A 22,075-nucleotide genomic window follows, 5' to 3' on the forward strand; every position below is an offset into this window, starting at 1 on the left:
CCTCACTCCTCCCTCCTCAGCCATCCGTCCTGGGTCCTCGATTTTCCCTCCTCAGCCGTCAGCTCTTGCTCCTCACTACTCAGGGTGCGCATATTCAGCCTTGCGCCCTGAATATAGTTACTTGTTCTTGATGCGGTTTTTTTTTTTTTTTTAACCTTCCAGTTTTTTTTCATGTGATGCCATTTCTTTTAGCCAATAGGTGTTCCTGAGGAGGAGGGAGGAGTAAGAGCTGATGGCTGATGAGGAAGGAGTAAGAGCTGATGGCTGAGGAGGGAGGAGTTAAGGTGGCCATAGACGCAAAGATCCTATTGCACGAATCGAGGATTCATACGATTTTCAGACCGTGTGTGGAGAGTCCCGTAATTTTTCGGCTGGCGGAGATTGGTCATTTGGTCAATCGGACAGGTTTGATTTTGTCCCGACCGATCCCGCCGGAGCCCATAGGGCCGAACATTCAGATTACCCCCGATATAGCCATGCCTGTTAGTGGCATATCGGGGAAAGATCGGCTCGTTTGGCGATGTCGCCAAACGAGCGGATCTTTTTGTCTATGGCCACCTTAAGAGCTGAGGAGGGAGGAGCGAGGACACAGGACAGAGGTGTGAGGTCTGCCTATGAGGATGGGTGAGTGAAAAAGCAGGCAAAGTTGCATTCCTCTGGCATAGGAGATTGCATACAGGACAGCGATTTTGCTAAGAATGTCCTAAAATGAGATCCCAGTGTCTCCCCCGCTCACTCCTCCTCCTTCCTCTCTCTGCTTCACACAATGAAGGCGCGTCCCTTATTTGCCCTTATGTTCGGACGCCCATGTCCAAGCAGTCGGATAGTAACATGTTGCTCACGAGCCACTGGTTGGAGATCACTTCCTTAGAACTACAGAGGGAACAGACCCTGCAGTCAGGGTCGCACTACAGTCACCATTAGTGGAATTGTGATGAAGAATAACTACAGCAACTTCATCACCAGTTCAAGTAGATCATTCCTTTATAACCAAATCTGCCTTTATTCAGAGTAAAGAATAAAACAGGAGTAAACTTTTCTTTTATTACATTCGAATAATTAAAATATATAAAATTATAACACAGTATCTCATTTATATGTACAGTATGTACATTTTAACATGGATCTGCAGGTGAAATATTTTCTTCAAGCTACCCTCTGTTTTAAGGTCAGTTTTCAGAAAATAGGCGCCTAATTGTCATTCACACCAAAGCATGAATGTTTACAAACAAGATAACACATGATAACATTATTTTCAGTTTCCATTATGTAAATAAGTCTGAATTAACCCCTAAAGTGCCAGCTGCCCATTGGGGGTTGATATTTGGTAGAGGTGATTGAATACGCAAGTCTAAAAACCCGTATGCAGCTAGTTATTAGTGATGGGCGAATTTGCGGCGAATTCACACTATTTGCCACCGGCAAAATAAATTCGTGAAACCACAGCGAAAATTCGCCGCAATCAACAAAAATGGATGCTGGTGTCAAAACGAGACGCCTGCGCCGTTTTGCGAATGTTTCGACATTTCGCGAATTTCGCTAATTTTACGGCGAATCGAAACGCCACAAATTCGCCCATCATTACTAGTTATCTGTAAATGCATCTAATGTTAGTTTTGTGTGGAACATGGCCACAACATAGGTGTAAACATATAACTAAATTAAGGGAGAGGTATTTGTTAGGTGATAGGGGGATGGTTAATTGTGCAACACTGTCTATCACGGATCTGTTGCTACATACTATGTATTTCTAGGACAAAATGGAGGGTACATTTTTTTACTCAGCAAGACAACAAACACAATGCAGCAATAATCTAGTCCCTTCCGCACTAGCTCCTGCAGTGGGCAATTTGCACCAGTGCAGTAATCCACAGCAACACCTACTGCCAAAGAATAATGTATAAGCCCTGAAAATTCCAGTGTGGCTACCTACCAAATGTCTTAACAGGATACTCCTGAACTGTGAATACAAATATAAGCCTGATGTGGTGATGGTTTGAGAGGTGTCCTAATGGGTTCTCATTTTTAGAGATGGACAACTGATTCTTTTTCTGCAAATGTTTCCATTTGAAAAATAGGAGCCGTGGTGTAGAATCTTTCCCTCCAGATTCAGTTCTGCACATCCTCAAAGGATAACACTGCAAGCCACTTTAAGAGCAATGGCTCACTTATTCACTGGCTCATATTCACAAGTGCAAAGGTCTGAAATAATTTGCCTGGGGAGGTTATAAAAAACAAACAAAAAACGTTAGTCTTCATGTTAACACAGTGCAAAGTCTATAATGTACTGTCCATACCCAGAACCACAAATGTGATGCCTGATTTGTGCACATTCAGGTGGACGTCATGCTAAGCTGAACTACGAGCTTCCTAAAAATATCCGCCAGCAGGAATTTTCCTTATATGTCCATAAGTTTTTTACTTAGCACCAGTTGAAGCTCTTCATTGTCACTGCCAATAGCAGCTGCCAGGGCCAGGAGGAAGTAGGTAGCAGCATCCTTGGCATCCTATCAACAGAATAAAAGACATTAGTACAAACAATAAATGCATACAGAATATTTAGGAGAGACACTTGAAGCTCAACAAACCATTCTCAGATCTGCTCTGTTAACTGAAGAGATGATCTGCTGATCCCTGCGATTATTGATAATGTAGAAATGTCAAGAGTCAACCACAGCAACACAAATACAAAATGCATGCACTTCAGAGCACGATGGAAAGCAACCAGCTCATCTATAGGGATGTAGCGAACTGCCGATTTGGTGTTCGCGAACGCCGTTCGCGAACACCGGCAAAAAATGCGAACGTTCGCGAACAGTTCGCGAACTTCGAACACCCGCTAAAATCGTTCGATTCGAACGTTCGAAGGATTTTTCATTCGAATCGAACGTTCGAAGGATTTTAATCGTTCGATCGAAGGATTTTCATTCGAATCGAACGTTCAAAGGATTTTAATCGTTCGAACGAATGGAAATCGTTCGAACGAATGGAAATCGTTCGAACGAATGGAAATCGTTCGAACGAATGGAAATCGTTCGAACGAATGGAAATCGTTCGATTTTAGCGAATGGTCGAATGGTCGAACGATTTGTATTCGAATCGAACGCGAACTCAAAATGCGAACGTTCCCAAACGTTCACGAACATTAGGCGGACGCGAACGGTCGAAGTTCGCGCGTCGCCGGCGAACAGTTCGCTACATCCCTACTCATCTAGTGAACTCTCTGCAAGGGAATGTAAACAGTGACACATCAGTAAGGCACGGAAATACTGTGTGGCTTATTATAAACCAATACTAAAAAGAGCAGCACCAATGAGCTTGGCTTAAACATTAGATGACAATTCCACGCATATTGTACTAACAGCAAAAGTGTATTGCTATTTGATGTTAAACCATAAACTTGGCTAAAACAGATACACAACACAATTAATAAAGCCGCACAGAAACTGAGCTTGCCTCATTTAGCAGGAATTATTTGTTCATTCTCTATATACGTGACCGGTACATTATTCTTCCACATCTTAGATATATTCAGGGTGTCACTGGGTGTCAGATGAACTGCAGAGATATTTTTTTTTAAAGGTACATTTTTATTGGTTTTAACAACATAAACAGACAAAAACAATACAATTTATGGTGCAGAGATCATTTGTAATCACTTAATAACCAACTGCCCGCTTGATCCAATTCCCTCAAAACTTCTCCGCAATACCAATCCTTGTCTAATCAAAGTCTTAACTCACCTATTTAATCTTTCACTCTCAACTGGACTGTTTCCTTCTCAACTAAAACATGCTCATCACCCCCATTCTGAAAAAACCCTCTCTTGATCCCTCCAATCTTGACAACCTCTGACCTATCTCTCTGCTACCTTTCATCTCTAAACTACTTGAGCGCCTAGTCTACAACCGACTAACCTCATTCCTCTCTGACAATAACCTGCTGGACCCCCTACAATCTGGTTTTAAGCCACAACACTCCACTGAAACTGCCCAGACTCGACTAACTAATGACCTTTTAACCGCTAAAGCCAACACTCATTTCTCACTACTAATACTGCTTGATCTCTCAGCCGCATTTGACACTGTAGATCACCCTCTCCTCCTCCAGTCCCTCCATTCGCTTGGCCTTCGTGACACAGCCCTGTCCTGGTTCTCTTCTTACATCACCAATCGTTCCTTCAGTGTCTCCTACAATGGAGTATCATCTTCTCCCCTACCTCTTTCTGTTGGAGTTCCTCAAGGCTCTGTCCTGAGACCATTACTATTCTCCCTCTATACTTCCTCCCTCTGCAAATTAATCAACTCGTATGGTTTCCGCTACCACCTCTATGCTGACGATACTCAGATCTATCTCTCATCTCCTGATCTCAATCCAGAACTCCTAACTTGCGTCTCCTCCTGTCTGTCCGCTATCTCTACCTGGATGTCGCAACGCTACCTTAAATTAAACCTCTCTAAAACTGAAATGGTTCTCTTTCCTCCAACTAACACCAGTAACATCCCGGAAGTATCCATCATAGTTAACAATTCCACTATCACCCCCTCTCCCCAGGCCCGGTGTCTTGGGGTTATCCTAGATTCTGCCCTGTCATTCACTCCTCATACCCAGTCACTTATTAAATCATGTCACTTCCACCTAAGGAACATATCCAAAATACGATCATTTATCACCCAAGATGCTGCCAAAATTCTTATTCACTCTCTCATCATATCACGTCTAGACTACTGTAACTCTCTTTTAATTGGCCTCCCCCTCCAGAGACTGTCACCTCTCCAGTCCATAATGAACACATTACATTTCTCTGGAAATTAGTCTTCAGCCATTTCTGTACTGTGACTGTACAAAAAATCTAGATTGAGAATATAGCATGTGCCATTTTAGGCACTAGAGAATGCAACTCGTCTTTTTTACCTTATAGAAATACGTTGTTGTTTCTCTCCTCTGAACTCCATGAAAGAAAACGTCTCCAGCCGCTTCATACAACCTCAGTATAGTGGCAATGTCCTGTGTTTTTTGGGATGCCTGTATAGCAGCCTATATGGAAAAGAACATTATTACTAGTCCAGGCTTTACCACTCCTCATGGCTAGATAATGTCAGTGCCAAAAAAGTAATTGTGAATAAGAATTCAGCTAGAAGAAAGCTATTCATAACAGCATAGCTTGTTTGTTCCACCATCATGTCTTTTGTATGTTTTATGTATTTATATATTTGGTTATATATTTGCTCTATAACAGGCATTACAAGCGCTGTGAACTGTAACTTGGCAACAACAGCTTTTTTATATGGTCCTTGACTTACGATTCAATTTTGTTTGGAGGAGGGGGCCATTATGGAGGCATAATAAATATGTATAAAACTTTGGAAACATGATTTAAAGGTGAAGGAAAGGTTAAAACTAAGTAAGCTTTTATCAGAAATGTCTATATAAATACACCAATAAACACTCAAAGCAATGCGGCTCTGATTCCTCTGTCAAAATAAACACAGCATTTCTTTCCTTCTATTGTGTACACATGGGCTTCTGTATCAGACTTCCTGCCTTCAGCTTAAACCTCCAGGGCTAGGCTTGAGCATGCTCAGTTTGCTCCTCTCTCCCTCCATTTCCCCCCTCCCTCCTCCCCTCCCTGCTGTTATCTGAACCCAGAGCTATGAGTGAGCAGGGAGAGACTCAGACAGGAAGTTACATCACACCAATCTAATATGGTGGCTGCTATCCTAAGCAAACCGAGAACTTCTAGAGCTGTTTATTCAGGTATGGTAAAGCATTCTACAGAATAAATAGTGTTCTAGCTTGCACTATTGTGGCTAATCTGTTGGCAATAAACTGCTTTGGTAGCTTTTCCTCTCCTTTAACACTATTAAAATGCTCAGACAAATGACTACAATTACTGTCCTAATAATTAATAAATCTAAATGAAGAACTGACTACTGTGCACGGAGGGTTCAGGTGCTCTTCCCTTAAAACCTACAACATAATAAAGCAGATAACATTTATACACAACAAAAATTGGGCAGACATAAATTCACACACCTCATTCCATGGCTGGTTAAAAGGTTTATAACAGTTTTAGCATTTTTCATGCTTCTTGTGTAGCACTTTGGCTTTAGTACGTGCCAGTCCTTTTTCTGTAAATAAGAATCGAACGATTTAATCGTACGATCGAACGATTTTACTTCGATCGTTCGATGGCCAAATTCGGTGAAAGATACTTTGACTTCGATATTCGAAGTATTTCAATTCGATGGTCGAATTTCGAAGTATTTTACACTTTGAAATTCGACCCTTGATAAATCTGATAAATCCGAATACCCTTAAAGGGGTTGTTCACCTTCCAAAACTATTTTTACTAAAGTTGTTCAGATTTTTCACCATAAACAAAGACACTGGTGCCTTCTTCCACTGTCGGAAGTGGTCGCTAAACAGTTTCCGGGTTCGCAAAAGCTATATTAAATTCGCACAAAGGCAAATTTGTTCACACAGAGGCAGAACTTTGTGCATTGCGAATATTTTTTCTGTTACCAACTTTTATGATATTCCCCCAGTAGAGATTAAGTAGAGATTACAACAAAACCCCCATTTTAATTTTTCAAGGCTGTAAAATCAGGGAAATGCATTATGCATTTTATATTAAAATAATGACTAAGGGCTCTTACACCTGGACATTAGCTTATGCATTTTTTTAAACACATGCTGAGCGTATATATTGCATTTAAACACATTTATATTTTTTTGACAGAGCTTAACATTTTTTTTCTGTTCCAAACGCAACCCTCCATTCTATTGATAGCTGTGTTATGCGCAAGAAAATGCAGCAGGCTGTCTTTTAAACAAATACACTTAAACGCAAACGGAGTATAACGCAACTCAGAACGCCTGGCAGTACAGTCTGGCAGAATATAATGGAATCAATTAGTGAATGCGTTTTCACGCTCAAACCTGCGTTTTAGCTCACATCAAACACATAAAAAAACGTCCGTGTGTAGGAACCCCACTTAAAACACAGTGCTGCTTGAATTTCCTATTTAATTGTGTTTACTTGGCTGTGTTCAGGGTCTGGTAGAGCTGACATTTTTTACTGTTCCTTTAATCTATTCCTCACAGAAATGAAGGAAATGCTAAAATGCGAAAATATTTGCCAAACAGTTTTGCAAATTGAATTGAATTTAAATTTTCCCACACAACAGCCTCACACATTGCCCACACAACGCAAACACCCGTCTCATTTGCGCGTCATTTGCAAAACTTTGTCTGCAATGCAAACTCGCAAGATCCAGCAAAATGGCCACAGCAGTGCAATATTTTAACGTTCAGGAAAAAACATGGGCAATAAAACCTTTTGCGAATTAATATGTGCTGCATGAACTTAATAAATGACCCACATTGAGAACAGACTCAGTCTAATTTGCTAGACTTGTATGAAGTGTAAGGTTTTCCCCTCACTGCGGTTACCTAAAAGATTATGTTGTAGGTGCTGTAAATCTAAAAAGTTAAAGAAATGCTGAGTGAAATACGATTGTTATAATCTTATCTCTAAGAGGTTATCAATGCAAATTTTGCTGCTAATGCTTTGCAGGGTCCATTTCTTTTGGCCATTCCACTAGTGTGGTCAAGCCCCAGCCCCTTTCCATTACAGTTGATCACAACTTCTCATTATTTGTTAATGGCACATGGAGCATTCTGGCCTCTGCTGCTATGCAGCGCTTCACATCATGGTGAGAGCTGACAGGTAAACAGGGCTATTTTGACAACTGCTAATTCCCACAAGAAAACAGGAAGACAGTGATCAAAACCCTTTTTGTGAATTAGGGAATTAAGGAATTATGGCTTTGGCATTAGGAAATGATGACACATACAGAATAGTTGGAGGGAGGAAACTGAAAAAAAAGATGTCAATGATATCACCCCAAACGTATGCCAAAATAGATCTCCATAATGAACTCTTGAAAAGTAGCAATGCCCTATACCTTTAAAATTCTACAGAAATTTTGGATTGAAAGAGTGCTTTGTGCATACCTCACAACTGTCCCTTTTTCGGAGGGACAGTCCCTCTTTTGACAGCTCAACCGGCAGTCCCTCATTTGTACTGTAAAGTCCCTCTTTTCTCTGCACTGAATAGCCAGAAAAAGAAACAAAGTTTCTCACTTAATTGGCTTTTAGCAGAGAGCCCAGAATAGCTAACAGGTGCAAATAAGATACTTTGTAACGATTTTGAGACACAAAAACACAGTTTAGATAAGGAGAAATATTTTCAAACTTTCATAACCTGCCAAATTTTGTAAAACAAACACGGTAATTAGGAGGTGTGGCCACAGAAAGGGGTGTGGTCAAAAAATTGCTGCGCTACATGCGGGAAAAATTTTTTTGTCCCTCTTTTTACTTCCAAAATGTTGGGAGGTATGCTTTGTGGAGATACGAGTTAAAAGTGCTTTGACTACATACAACCAGCAAAAAGTTCAGAAATCGCTGATTAGAACTTTTTTACCAATAATTTTCTAAGACAAAGTGTCACGGTCGGCACCCAACACCAGAACAAACACCAGGCACCCTGGTCTCGGCTCGTGCTTCACCAGTAGTGTGACCGCCTTTGGGCCTCAGGAGGAGCCCTCGGCTTACTTGTATGCCACCTGGACTTAAACGAGAGGTGCAAGATGAGGGTTCTGTATAGGCAGAGGGGCACGACAGTAAAGCAAATCTTTGGACAGAAGATCGTAGTACAAGGCGTTTAGGCAAAAGAGTAGTCAGATCAGGCCGGGTCGAGGCAGGCAGGAAGTTATCAGGCAGGCAAGAGTCAAACCAGGAAGTCAATCAGAGGGTTAATCAGAGGAGGTAGTCGGTAATCAGGCAAGGGTCAGAATCCAGAAGTCAGAATAGTCAAATAGCCAGGCAGGGGTCAAAGACAGGAATCAAACAGGTTCAGAATATAGCACAAGGCTCAGAAGCCCCAGGAAACAATATCCTATCACGGGCAATGCATAAAGTAAAACTGTACCTTTAAATATATTTGAAATTCGCGCCTTTGCGCGCTGACGTCATACGTCAGCACGCCTGCGCCTTTAAGACACAACCAGACGCGGCGCGCACCCTAGGCGCCGAAGAACCCTGCGGGCGTCCCCGCTTGGAGTGCGGCGGGCGTCCCCGCTGACCCCCAACACCCCTACCGGGGTAAGTTATTACACAAAGGTAATATAAAGTGATTTAGTGACACCTTGGAGATAAGCATTTGAAATGCAGCACTATCTGCAAATGTCAAGAAAAGACACACAATTGTAAATATCATATAATTAAGACATTTTCTGATGATCCAAGAGAATAAAAGTTGCAACTTCTACTGTAACCATTCATTATACTAATAAAAGCTAGGAGAAAGGTAAGAGAAAATGACTAATTCAGCCACCCACCAATCTCCCTTTGTCTACAGGGATGAACACGAACCAATACAGATGTATTATCTAACAAGAACACGTTCCCTGTTTTCTTCCTACAGTTATGATTTTAATGCCATCTGTGTTTAATACAGTGTTCAGAAGAGCAGTCAATCAACTTTTGTTCTGTTAAAACAGGAGGCATTTTCATTGCAGAAACAAAATATGATTAGAAAAAATACATAAATGTGGTGGGAGTTGTGCATTTCAATGAAATTGTGAAGAAAATCAAAATAAGCTGTTCAAGGCATGAACAGGGAGTTCCCACTAGGGATACAGGTTTGGCTTTAGTGTTTGTATGCTGCAAATGTAATTATATTTTCAAAAAGTTGTTGTAGTTCCATGGACATGGGCAGACAATACTGAAACAGGGCCACAGTTGATTCCATACTGTCACTAGAGATAAGCAAACTGTTTGTGTTTAGCTTTAAAGGGCATGTAAAGTCTTAAATAGAATAAGGCTAGAAATGCTGTATTTTGTATACTAAATATAAACATGAACTAACTGCACCACAAGCCTAATCAAACAAATAATTTATGCTTTCAAAGTTGGCTACAAGGGGTCACCATCTTGTAACTTTGTTAAACATCTTTGCAAGACTAAGACTGTGCACATGCTCAGTGTGGTCTGGGCTGCTTTTTTCAACCTAACTTACTATGTTACTATGTATATGACTCAGCAGGGGAATCTTTCATATATATATATGCCCATAGGTTCCATGCCATCTGCAAAACATTAACAACTATCACATATAATCCATGTTACAGGTTTGAAAAACAAGTTTTAAGTTGGCAAACTATTATTTATCTTGTGGCAAAACTGATAAAAATATTAGTCAAAACTTCATGTTTTATATATTTATTTCACAAACAGATTTTGTTTCATTTGTGCTATATAAAGTGTTAATTGAGACACTCTCTCAGCCTACATTTTAGGACCTGAAAAAAATCTGAATATTTTCCCACCAAAAACACCAGTGAGAATCATATTGTTCCATTCATTTTCATTGAGGCTAAAAATACTTTAAAGTTTTAATGAACCTGGAAAATAATTATATGATTAAAGCTGTTAAGGACAATTCCTATTGAATTCTACTGAACCTTGCCAGCTTTTAATTGCTGGAGGTTTTTTGGCATCTTTTTGTCGTTATATTTCTTTCATTAATTCCAACCATTTGAGGTTTGAAAAAAGAGTTGTATTTTGCTGCTAAGACATATTTTAGGTGATTATGGATATATCAGATAGGATATCTGGGGATATTTAGGAAGTGCAAGGCTGCACATTCTACAATATATCTATATAATACACAAAAGCCATGAATATCCTGTAAATTATATCCTTATAAACGGTGAGTTCTGATGTCATCAGTTATAAACGGTGAGTTCTGATGTCATTTCTGTCACATGACTCATTGAAATTTGTGTATTATAATAAATAAAGTACCCCCAGTTGCAAAATATGAGGATATTAGAAGTTACCTCGGAGTTCCATGACCTGTATAAAAACACTCGGCCTTCGGCCTCGTGTTTTTATATGGTCATGAAACTCCTCGGTAACTTATAATATCCTTATATTTTACAAAAGGGGGTACTTTATTCACTATATAATACACAAAAGCCATGAATATCCTGTAAATTATATCCTTATAAACGGTGAGTTCTGATGTCATCAGTTATAAACGGTGAGTTCTGATGTCATTTCTGTCACATGACTCATTGAAATTTGTGTATTATAATAAATAAAGTACCCCCAGTTGTAAAATATGAGGATATTAGAAGTTACCTCGGAGTTCCATGACCTGTATAAAAACATTTCGGCCTCGTGTTTTTATATGGTCATGAAACTCCTCGGTAACTTATAATATCCCTATATTTTACAAAAGGGGGTACTTTATTCACTATATAATCTACAGTCTGGTCCTTTCCCTATGGGACCAGACTGTAAATTATATCCTTATAAACGGCGCGTTCTGACGTCAGAACGCACCGTTTTCTTTGAGTCAGAACTTCCGTCTCCCTACAGCTCTACCTCCGCTCTTTCCCCCCTCCCATCTGACTGCCAGGATTATATGTTTACTTACGCAGCACGGAGCGCTCCTCCTTTCACGAGAGCCAAACCTCTAAACCCAGCCAGGGGAGCAGCACTGTCAGCCGGAGACATCTAAGGAGGTGCGGTTTTGACCTTATATGGCGTTAATCACCCTCCCCCTCCTGTTAGGAGCAGCGCTGCTTGTTTAGTGCCGAGTGACTGCTGCAGCCTAACACAGTGCTCGGGCTGCCAAGTAGCCCTGCTGCTGTTGTTGCTGCTTCTAATGCATGGAGGGGGGTATACTGTATATATATATCAGCAGCCAATGGACTTAGATTTATTTGGCTGAATGCAAATAGTAAACAAATGGCAACGCAGGCAGGGAAGGCTCTCTAAGAGCAGCAGCAGAAAGGATTGTACTCCAAAAGAAAAGTAAGTGTGGGAATGATCAGCGCTGAGGTTATTCCTGGGCACAGGAGGGATAGGCTGGGATTGAGGGGGTCTCACAGAAGCAAACAAAACTCAGCCCTCTATCCCCTAAGAATGGAAACTTTCTCACTCCTTGGATACTGCCCCTTATTGCTTTGGTCTCATTTCTCGCTCCCCCCTGCATATCCACGTCTGTTCCTTTATCCTATGATGCATTACTGCTCTCCCTTTCCTCTTCATATTATCTCTCTCACACCCCCTGTCTCAAATTTCACTACCTGCCTCTCCATTTTTCACTCTGTCTAGGAACCCTCTCCAATCTCCCTCCCCTCACATGGTCTCACTCTGTTCTTGCCCCCCCCCCCTCCTTTCCACCGTCCCTCCCAGTTTTTGCATAACCTCTCTCTCTCCCACCTTCAATCTCCCTCCTTCCCTGGCCTTTCTCCTATGTCTATGATGTTACCCATGGCAGGCAAGAAGGCAAGGGTAGAACAAAATTAGGAATTCAACTACAGGTACTGTAGAACAGCAAGTGGGACAGAAGCAAAACAGGCTAATTTTGTAGTTCATAAAGCAAAGCCAGACATCTTTAGGAATCAAGACACTGCACCTAGAAAATGTAGATTATAATACATAATGTACCCCCTGCTATAATTTATAAAGATATTAAAAGTCACCTCGGAGTTATGTGACCTGTATAAAAGCACTCGGCCTGCGGCCTCGTGCTTTTATATGGTCACATAACTCCTCGGTAACATAATATCTTTATAAATTACAGTAGGGGGTACATTATCCACTATATACACATATGAACAGTATATGAGAAGGCCGTAGATTGAGAATCGTATAAATGACCACATGCACATGTGCCTCTCTTTATGAGCAAATGGACTCTATGTTATGTACTCACCTAGTCTGTACACTGAGCTGATATCTGTCAGAGGCTGTTAAGTAGATCCATGCAGTCTTTCTGGGTGTCATCATCAAGGACCTCTCCTCCACACTTAGCAACAGCAAGTCCTTATCTCTGGGAACAAAAAAGATAAAGATGAAGTTGCATTTGTACCAAAGATACATGTGGACTTGCTAAGTCACATGGGTAGATTGAATACCCCCAATGCCTTGTTTACATTTTACGTTTTTTTTTTTCCATTTAACAAACCCAGGACTACTTTCTAGCCAGCTGGAAGGCGGTTAGGGGAGATTAGTCGCCCCGAGGAAGAGGGGATTTGACGACGGGGAACTAATCTCTTCGAATCTGACCGTGTGTGTCTCTGTCCTAAGTGGGGTTATTTATCAATAAGGCGGAAGGCGGTTAGGGGAGATTAGTCGCCCCGAGGAAGAGGGGATTTGACGACGGGGAACTAATCTCTTCGAATCTGACCGTGTGTGTCTCTGTCCTAAGTGGGGTTATTTATTAAGGCAAGATTTTTTCTTCCGTTTTGACGCCGAAAACCTGAAAAAAGTAGCTGTAAAAAAAGACAATTTTTTTTTGTGATTTATTATGCCCCGAATCTGTTCCAAATCTGAATACGAAAATACTCCACCTAAAACCCGGCGAATTGATTTAAAAGTCGATGGCAGATGTCAGTCGGGGTTTGACACTGTTTTTTCTGGGAAAAATGTGGTTTTCAGACAGGAAACACAAAAAATACAGGTTGTTTTTTTTGCGCGATAATCGGAATAAGTCCTGTTTTTTTCCCCGATCCAATTTTCTAGAGTTTTTTTTTATTATTGATGAATAAGGGCAAATCGTGGATTTTAGTTTGGTCAGACTTTTTTTAATTAAAAAATCAGAAACATTCAGATATTTAGTCTACTTAAAAATAATTTATTAACAATAATTAAACCCGATAGGATTGTTTTAATTCCAACAACGTTTAATTATAACTTTGTTAGGATCAAGTACAAAGTATTTTTTATTAATACAGAGAAAAAGGAAATCACAATACAAAGTTCTAATTATTATTTTAAAATGGAGTCTATGGGAGATGGCTTTCCCCTTATTTGGAGCTTTCTGGTTAACGGGTTTTTGTATAACATATCTCATACCTGTACAACGGTAATGTTCCTGATCATGCTGGTGCAATTCAGCCAATTATCATTCACAGGCAGCAAAACATTCCACCTGCTATTACTCTAACAGCTGCCAAACTATCATTCATAAATTCAGTTTAGACTCCCCTGAAATTCAGTTTTAAATTTAACTATTTAAACTTTAAACTGATCACTCTTTGCCGCTTTATCTATTCCCTTTAGTGCAGAAATTTTTGAACATTTATTTATATAAAAGGGTTGAAAATAGGATTAAAGCTTTACAAAGATTTAGGGGCCGATTCACTAACTTCGAGTGAAGGATTCGAAGTTAAAAAACTTCGAATTTCGAAGTGTTTTTTGGGCTACTTCGACCATCAAATGGGCTACTTCGACCTTCGACTACGACTTCGAATCGAAGTAAAAATCGTTCGACTATTTCGATAGTCGAAGTACTGTCTCTTTAAGAAAAAACTTCGACCCCCTAGTTCGCCATCTAAAAGCTACCGAAGTCAATGTTAGCCTATGGGCAAGGTCCATATAGGCTTTCCTAAGTTTTTTTGGTCGAAGGATAATCCTTCAATCGTTGGATTAAAATCCATTTAGATTCGAAGGATTTAATCGTTCGATCGAAGGATTATTCCTTTGATCGTTTGATCGAACTATTTGAGCTAAAATCTTTCGACTTCGATATTCGAAGTCGAAGGATTTTAATTCCCAGTCGAATATCGAGGGTTAATTAACCCTCGATATTCGACCCATGGTGAATCGGCCCCCAAATCTTATTTTGTCTTTCGGGAAACAAGCCCTGCAAAAAAGAAGGGTTTGTCTGAGCTTTAAGAGCATGGCCGCCATCAGGGGGGGACAGGGGGGACAAGTGTCCCGGGCATGAAGGGGGGCCTGGCAGTGCTGCAGTTTTGAAGAAAGCCAGGCCCCCCTTGAGAGCGACGAAGACGTGCGTGTGGCCATCCCGAACAGCCAAAATGCAGAAGTGCAGAGAACAACAGAAGCTGAACTCCCGAAGCGGCGAAAAGACCCGAAGTCATGAAAATAGCTGAAATTGAAGTTCTGAAGCGGCGAAAAGACCCAAAGTCATGAAAATAGCTGAAATTGAAGTTCTGAAGCGGCGAAAAGACCCAAAGTCATGAAAATAGCTGAAATTGAAGTTCTGAAGCGGCGAAAAGACCCGAAGTCATGAAAATAGCTGAAATTGAAGTTCTGAAGCGGCGAAAAGACCCAAAGTCACGAAAGGAGGAAAGATAAAGTGCTGAAGCCACGAGTTCAATTCTACTGAACACCAATGTGGAGTTTTTTTTTAATCTCCTGGCCACCAATGTATTATTTTAATATTCTATAGGCCCCGCCACCAATGTTTTTTTTAAAAAAACATTTTTTGGGCCCCCAATTTTTTTTTAACTTGTAAGGGGAGCCCTACCACCAATTTTTTTTTTTTTTTTTTTTTTAAATTTGGGGCCCCAATTCTTTTAAGCTTGTAAGGGGGGCCTGGCGCCAATGTTTTTTTAAAAAATATTTTTTGGGGCCCCAATTTTTTTAAACTTTAAAGGGGAACCGTGGCACCAATGTTTATTTTTTAATAAGGGGGCCCTGACCATTGATAGCTTTTTATAACTAGTGTGGGGGGGTTACTTTTTAAGCGCTGATGTCTGTGTGGTCTTTGGGCGGGATGGAGAGGGTGGGATCTGGGGTGGGGCTTGGGCGCTAGTGTGGGCGGGCCCCAAAAATGTTGTTGTGATTTCTAATGGCGGCCCTGTTTAAGAGTGCTGAAGACTGAACAGCAGTAAATTTTAATTTCAGATCGGACACAGACCATTTTAACTATACACTATTTTTCTAGCACTGTATCTTGTTCATTTGGAATGGTAAAGGCTATTATTATAAAGCTTTTAACATTACCTTTATCATGCCACAGCTCATAAATCCAATATGCTTTCAGATGCAAACTGAGATAATCTCTTTAAAGTTCTCATTTTATCTAAATAATCAAGAGGGCTCAACGATCACATTTTCATATACTATGTTATTTTATGGCCTGCGTAACCAAGGTATTTAAGTAAAGATCCAAGCCACAGTTTGTATAGACGTACTTTGCACTAGTTATTAATGGCATGCCATTACGGCTGTTTATTCAAAAAAATACTTTTTGAAAAGATCAAAGTGAAAAAAAAGTGTTAGTGTTTTGTAGATACTAGTAACAGTGACCAATGAATGTGTAAAGGTGCCCCTGCCTGGGTCAATGTTTCTGGACTACGAAGGCAGCCCCAATACGGAGCCAAACAGATTGCTGGTCTAAACAAGTCTTTTCTCACAGACATGTGTCACTTTATAACTGTATATATTTATAGCTATTGTTCCCTAATCATTACTATTAATATACAGGTATATGGGATCCATTATCTGGAAAACTGTTATCCAAAAAGTTTCAAATTACGAGAAGGGGAAGGCCATCTCCATTTATATCAAATAATTAGAATTTTTATATTTAAATAAAGTTACTGTAATAATGAAACAGTACCTTGTACTTGATCCCAACTAAGAGATGATTAATTTTGTTGAAATCTAAACAATTCTATTGTTTGCCTCTAATAAGGATTAATTGCATCTTAGTTGGGATCAAGTACAGAAATAAAATCATTTTAAAAATCTTAATTATTTGATTAAAATGGAGTCTATTGGAGACGGCATTCCTATAATTCTGAGCTTTCTGGATAACGGATCCCATACCTATATAAATAAAGATATACAAAAAAAAAAACAATCATTGGGGCTCTTTCAGGGTCATTGCATATATAAAGGCAACCATGGGCTTGTGTCTAAGGGCGGCAGCAAACCCCCACCCCCCTCCCGTTTGTTGCCCACCCTCCCTCCTCCCCCTTGGCCTACCCGTCCCGCAGGGAGTTCACCGACGACATCTTCTTCCACGCGATCTTCTTCCTGCTGTGAATGGCGCATGCGCAGTAGGAGCATTTCGCCGGTACGATCTACTGCGCATGCGCGTGACTTTTGGTGCATGCGCAGTAGATCCGTACCGGCAAAATGATCCTACTGCGCATGCGCCAAAACGCCGTTCACAGCAGGAAGAAGATCACGTGGAAGAAGATGTCGTCGGTGAACTCCCTGGACTGGACCTGCGCAGAAGGGTAAGTGACAAGTTAGGGGCATTTGCCCAGCGGGACGGGTAGGCCAGGGGGGAGGAGGGAGGGTGGGCAACAAACAGGAGAGGGGGGTGGTGGGATTGCGCCAACTAGGTTTCCTTCCCCTTTAAGGCGGTGGTCAACCGATTCCTAAAAAGAAAAAAAATTAAAAATTATCCCACAGTTGTGGGAAACTTCATGTTAAAACTGACAACGCAGCTGGGGGGGACAACCTCCACCAGCACTAGTATATTTCTCCGTGCTCTGCAATACAAGGCATACTTCCCAACATTTTGGAAATAAAAAGAGAGACAAAAAATTCTTTTGCATGTAGTGCAGTAATTTTTTTGACCACACCCATTTTGTGGCCACACTCCCTAATTACCATGTTCATTTTACAAAGTTTGGCAGGTTATAAAAATATGAAAATATTTCTCATTATCTAAACTGTTAAAATTACTTATTTTCTTATCTCAAAATTGTTATAAAGCATCTTAATTGCACCTGTTAGCTGTACTGGCCTCTCTGCCAAAAGCCAATTAAGTTAGAAATTGTGTTTATTTTGTTCAGTGCAGAGAAAAGAGGGACTTTCCAGTACAAATGAGGACCTGAGGTTGAGCTGTCAAAAGAGGGACTGTCCTTCTGAAAAAGGGACAGTTGGGAGGTATGACAAGGGAGTTTTCAGTAACATACAAATTACATCTAAATATTGACTAATATAGGAGATAAAAAAGGCAGCAATATTAATACAGTAATTCATATATTAACTGGGAAGATTGGGTTGTCTGGCTCAGTCACACTTAACCAGTTAGTAACTGAACTGGGTATAACAGCTAAAGCAAGTTTAAAAATATATGCACCACATTCACTCTGTTGAATCCTCCAGAAACTATTTGCCAAAGACAACCTAAGGGCCCCTCTTCTTCATCATTAAATTTAACGACATGTGAATCCGGTAATTATTGCTAAAAACCAGCATCAGAACCATCCCTTAGTTTAGTGTCAATGATATATTTTAAAGTAAAAAAAAAGTGATTTTGGTGCAATCTATGTTTCATTTTGGGAACCATGTTTGTTTTTCAACAAGTACAATAAAGCAACAGTGACACCTTCTGGCTTCATTTAGAATTGATACACAGAGATTTTTACCGTGTTTCCTGAAATCACACATACGCTCTTATTGTTTTTATCAACATTTAGTGGCAGATTTATCAAAAGTCGAATTTAGGTGAATTTTTTTTTTTACTCTAATAAATTCGAATATACTACTCGAATTTTAACCTCTAATATTCGATCGAATAGTCCCGACACGAAAAATCAAATCCAATTTGAATAGAGTTTTCCCTCCGAAAAAAAACCCATCCGTTTTTTGTAAGCCAGCGCGTTTTCGCCGGCAAATGTGCGCCGAGATGCCGGCGCTGTTTCATGAATTTTTCGCCGTTTCGCGAATTTCTCAGGAAATTCGCTCATTTTTCGGCGAATTCGTTCATCACTAGAGAGAATGAAGAGAAACAGACGCTGAGAGAGGATTAGTGAATATAAACTTGATTATTTCAGAAACAATGCAGAATTTTAATTGATTGTATTTAGAGAGCTTCTTACTTCAGTACGAGGAAGCTTGTATTAAATTTTCATTTTTGCGATAGTTCCCCTTTAAACATGTGCTAAACAGAATGACATTTCTACCATGTTTCAAGGTGCGCCACTTTGCTAGAGGAAGTCAAAATCTACCCCTGGTAACTTTAAAAGACAAATTTTAGTTTTTAAACTATTGTACAGACGTACAATCTCTAAACTAAAGATACTCTTTTCCCCCAGTTCAGTCACTCGAGCTAAGCACAGAGAAGGGGTGGTCAAGTATCTAAAGTACTGGCTGAACAAGAAGCCTCAAGTAAATAGAGAGGGAGGCCAATAATATATTCACATACATCTATGAAAAACATTTACTGTACAGACTAGCCAGTTGCATTTCCATAGAATCCTACCCAGTGCTTCCCTTCAACTGTTACCATTCTGACTCTTTTCATTTTGGATCAGCCTAATCCAGTGCTTTGGGAATCTCCCCATCTTTTCATGAAGCCTCACTAACAATATAGGAAAGATGCTGGAAACACAGGGGACCCCCATTACCTAATGACAGATATGTTGTAAATTTCCAAATCTCTTCCACAGTTTTGAAAGTAATGAGGAAGAGGTCCTTGATGGCTTGGATAGAAACCAGTCAAGCAGACAGCTCCTGGGAAGGAGACAAGTGACTAAATAGCAGCAGCAGCAGACAGCTATTGTTTTGTACTGAAAGCAGAGTGGTAAACAGGTTTGTGTCAGGTGTTGCCTGAGTATTTCATTGACTCAAATGAAATATTTTGTTCGTTATTTTGCAGGTGCTCAGTAATTGATTGATCATATACAATTGACATTAATATACAGTTATACGTGTATTCGGCAGGGCAAGTGCAATAAAAAAGAGAGTCATTTCGATAAATATAAATAATACAGAACATTACTAACAGCTCAGGGCAACTGCTAAACACAAATGAGACTGACACTGAATGCATTCACAGCTACTTTGCCCTTATGGAGCATTGGTTATACGTAAACCAACCACAGTGTAGCAGCAGGATATCTGTTTGAAAAAGGATTGCTCTAGTGCAGTGATCCCCAACCAGTAGCTCGTGAGCAACATGTTGCTCTCCAACCCCTTGCTCTCAGGGGTTTGAATTCCAAACTTGAAGGCAAGTTTTAATTGCATAAAAACTAAGTATAGTGCTGTCAGGAAAGCCGCCACGTGGGTAGCGGCGCCGGCGCAATGACATCAGTGCGATGGCGTTGTCACGGACTCCGACGCATCGACGCTGACGCAATGACGTCATCAATGGCGCCAAATTTGAAAATAAAAGGGCGCCCTGGCCATCTAGACGCTGCCAAATTATAGGAATTGTTTGTTAGCATTCCTGGGTGCTTTATTATTGTTATTCTGGACTTGAACCCCTGCCTGGACTTTGACTCTAATCCCTTCTGCTTGCCTTTGAACCATTGCCTGGACTTTGACCTTGTATTTGCCTTAACCCTTGCCTGTACCTCGAACCTGAACTTTGACCCCTAAAGGCTTCCTCCTTGGTCCTGACTCTCCAGCTGGGAGCCGATAGGCCCCCTGACAAGTGCCAAGTAGAGCCTATTGTAGGCTGCCAGTCCACATGGGGCTACCAAATAGCCAATCACAACCCTTATTTGGCACACAAGGGACTTTTTCATGCTTGTGTTGTTTCCCAACTCTTTTTACATTTAAATGTGGCTCACAGGTAGGGTTGCCACCCGGCCGGTATTTTACCGGCCTAGCCGGTAAAATACCTGCCAAGACCGGGGACGATATTACAAATTTATCGGCAATGTAGCTGCCGGTAAATTTGTAATACCATTAAAAAGAGCCCTCGGCCTGCCCCCAATCCCCTTGAACGTACCTTTTCTTTGTGGTTCTTTTAGTGTCCGTGATGCGGCCCGCCGCCTTTGACGCGACCCCGCCCCCTTTGACGTCACGCCCCGCCCATTTTGACGTCATCAGGGAATAAACGGGGACATTTTGGGTTTGCCCAGACAACACTATTTGTGTTTTTTCCTCCCTGTGCGCCATAAGCCTGGCTGCACATTTTATAAATAATACTTCCTTTTTTTTACACTCCGCTTCTGTTCTTGCCTCAGTTGCACACTAAGTTCTATTCATATAACACAGAGATCCGTATCACTGGGATTAATGCTAATATACACCATTTATTGAGAAAAACCTGAACATTCAACCTTATGATTTGGTCCCCTTCATGGTTGACTTGAAGGTGAAGTTCCCTCCCAATGGAGGCCAAAATTTCCCCTTGGCTGTTCATGATAATTATTAATTTCAAACATAGTGGGGCTCATTTATAAACACTGGGCAAATCTGCTCATGGGCAGTAACCTATAGCAACCAATCAAATGCTTGCTTTCACTGTTCAACCTGCAGCTGCCTGTAAAAAGCCGGTCATTGATTGGTTGCTATGGGTTTCTGCCCAGGTGCATATGAGCCTGTGTGTTCCAGTGTTTATTAGCATTAATTCTGGTTTTACTGGACTCATTTTCTAGGTTACTTCTGGGCAATTTTCATAATGGGACATATATTAAAGATACTATAGACTTTGATTCCTTTGCACTGCTTTTTTGTTAAAGATTCAGAATCCTGCAGAAAGCAGTGGGTAGAGCTTTGAACCATTGTGGTCTAAAAATACTATTATTAGTTATATGAAGCATAATGTATCAGAGAACTAATAAGAGACACCGATTTTATCTGCTTCCCTGTGCAAAAAGAAGGGGCAGATTTATTAATGGTCGAAAATTCAAATTTTGTACTTTTTTTTTATCCAAACTCGATTCAAGTTTTTATTTGAATTTTGAGATTTATCATACTCTGGTCCTTTAAGAACTCTAATTCGACTATTTGCCACCTTAAATCTGTCGAATTGCTGTATAAGTCAATGGGAGAGGTCCAGGGATCAATTTGGTGATTTTTGCAGCCTTCCTGACATTCAAGCTTTTTTCGGAGAAAAAAACTCAGATCGATTTTTTTTATATTTAATTTTGGGTTTTTTAATTCAAATCGAATTCGAGTTTTCAGGTCGGTTAAATTCGTCCGAGTTGAGAAAATTCGATTTTCTTAATGCATTTCGATTGGCTGAATTTCGAGTTTATGGGAGTTTTAAATAACTCACATGAATTCGAAAATCGACCCTTGATAAATCTGCCCCTAAGTAAATACTTTGTTTCCCCAAAAATAAACTACTAACTACATTACATATTATCAGACACAAATCCAAACTGCAATAGATTTTTTCCCGGAATGTCAAACATTTGGCACCCTCAAGTGGGATACAACTTTCCTTCAAATAGCTCTAAAAAGATGATTCCTTTTACTGTGCACTTTCTACATGATGGTAACTAAGGTGCTTGAATCCATATTGGTGTCAAAATAATCCTATTAT

General features: G+C 40.4%; 1 long non-coding RNA gene across 1 annotated transcript; it reads right to left on the reverse strand.

Moving 5' to 3' along the window:
* Positions 1-3,248: 3,248 nt before the first annotated feature.
* Positions 3,249-12,061, reverse strand: LOC121402077. Its single transcript, XR_005966520.1, has 3 exons — positions 11,510-12,061; positions 4,915-5,037; positions 3,249-3,558 (listed from the first exon to the last, which is right to left on the reverse strand). It is a non-coding gene; the product is annotated as an uncharacterized LOC121402077 (long non-coding RNA).
* Between the last annotated feature and the right edge of the window lie 10,014 nt (positions 12,062-22,075).

Source organism: Xenopus laevis, chromosome 3S (genome assembly GCF_017654675.1).
Source record: "Xenopus laevis strain J_2021 chromosome 3S, Xenopus_laevis_v10.1, whole genome shotgun sequence".
Classification (NCBI taxonomy): Eukaryota; Metazoa; Chordata; class Amphibia; order Anura; family Pipidae; genus Xenopus; species Xenopus laevis.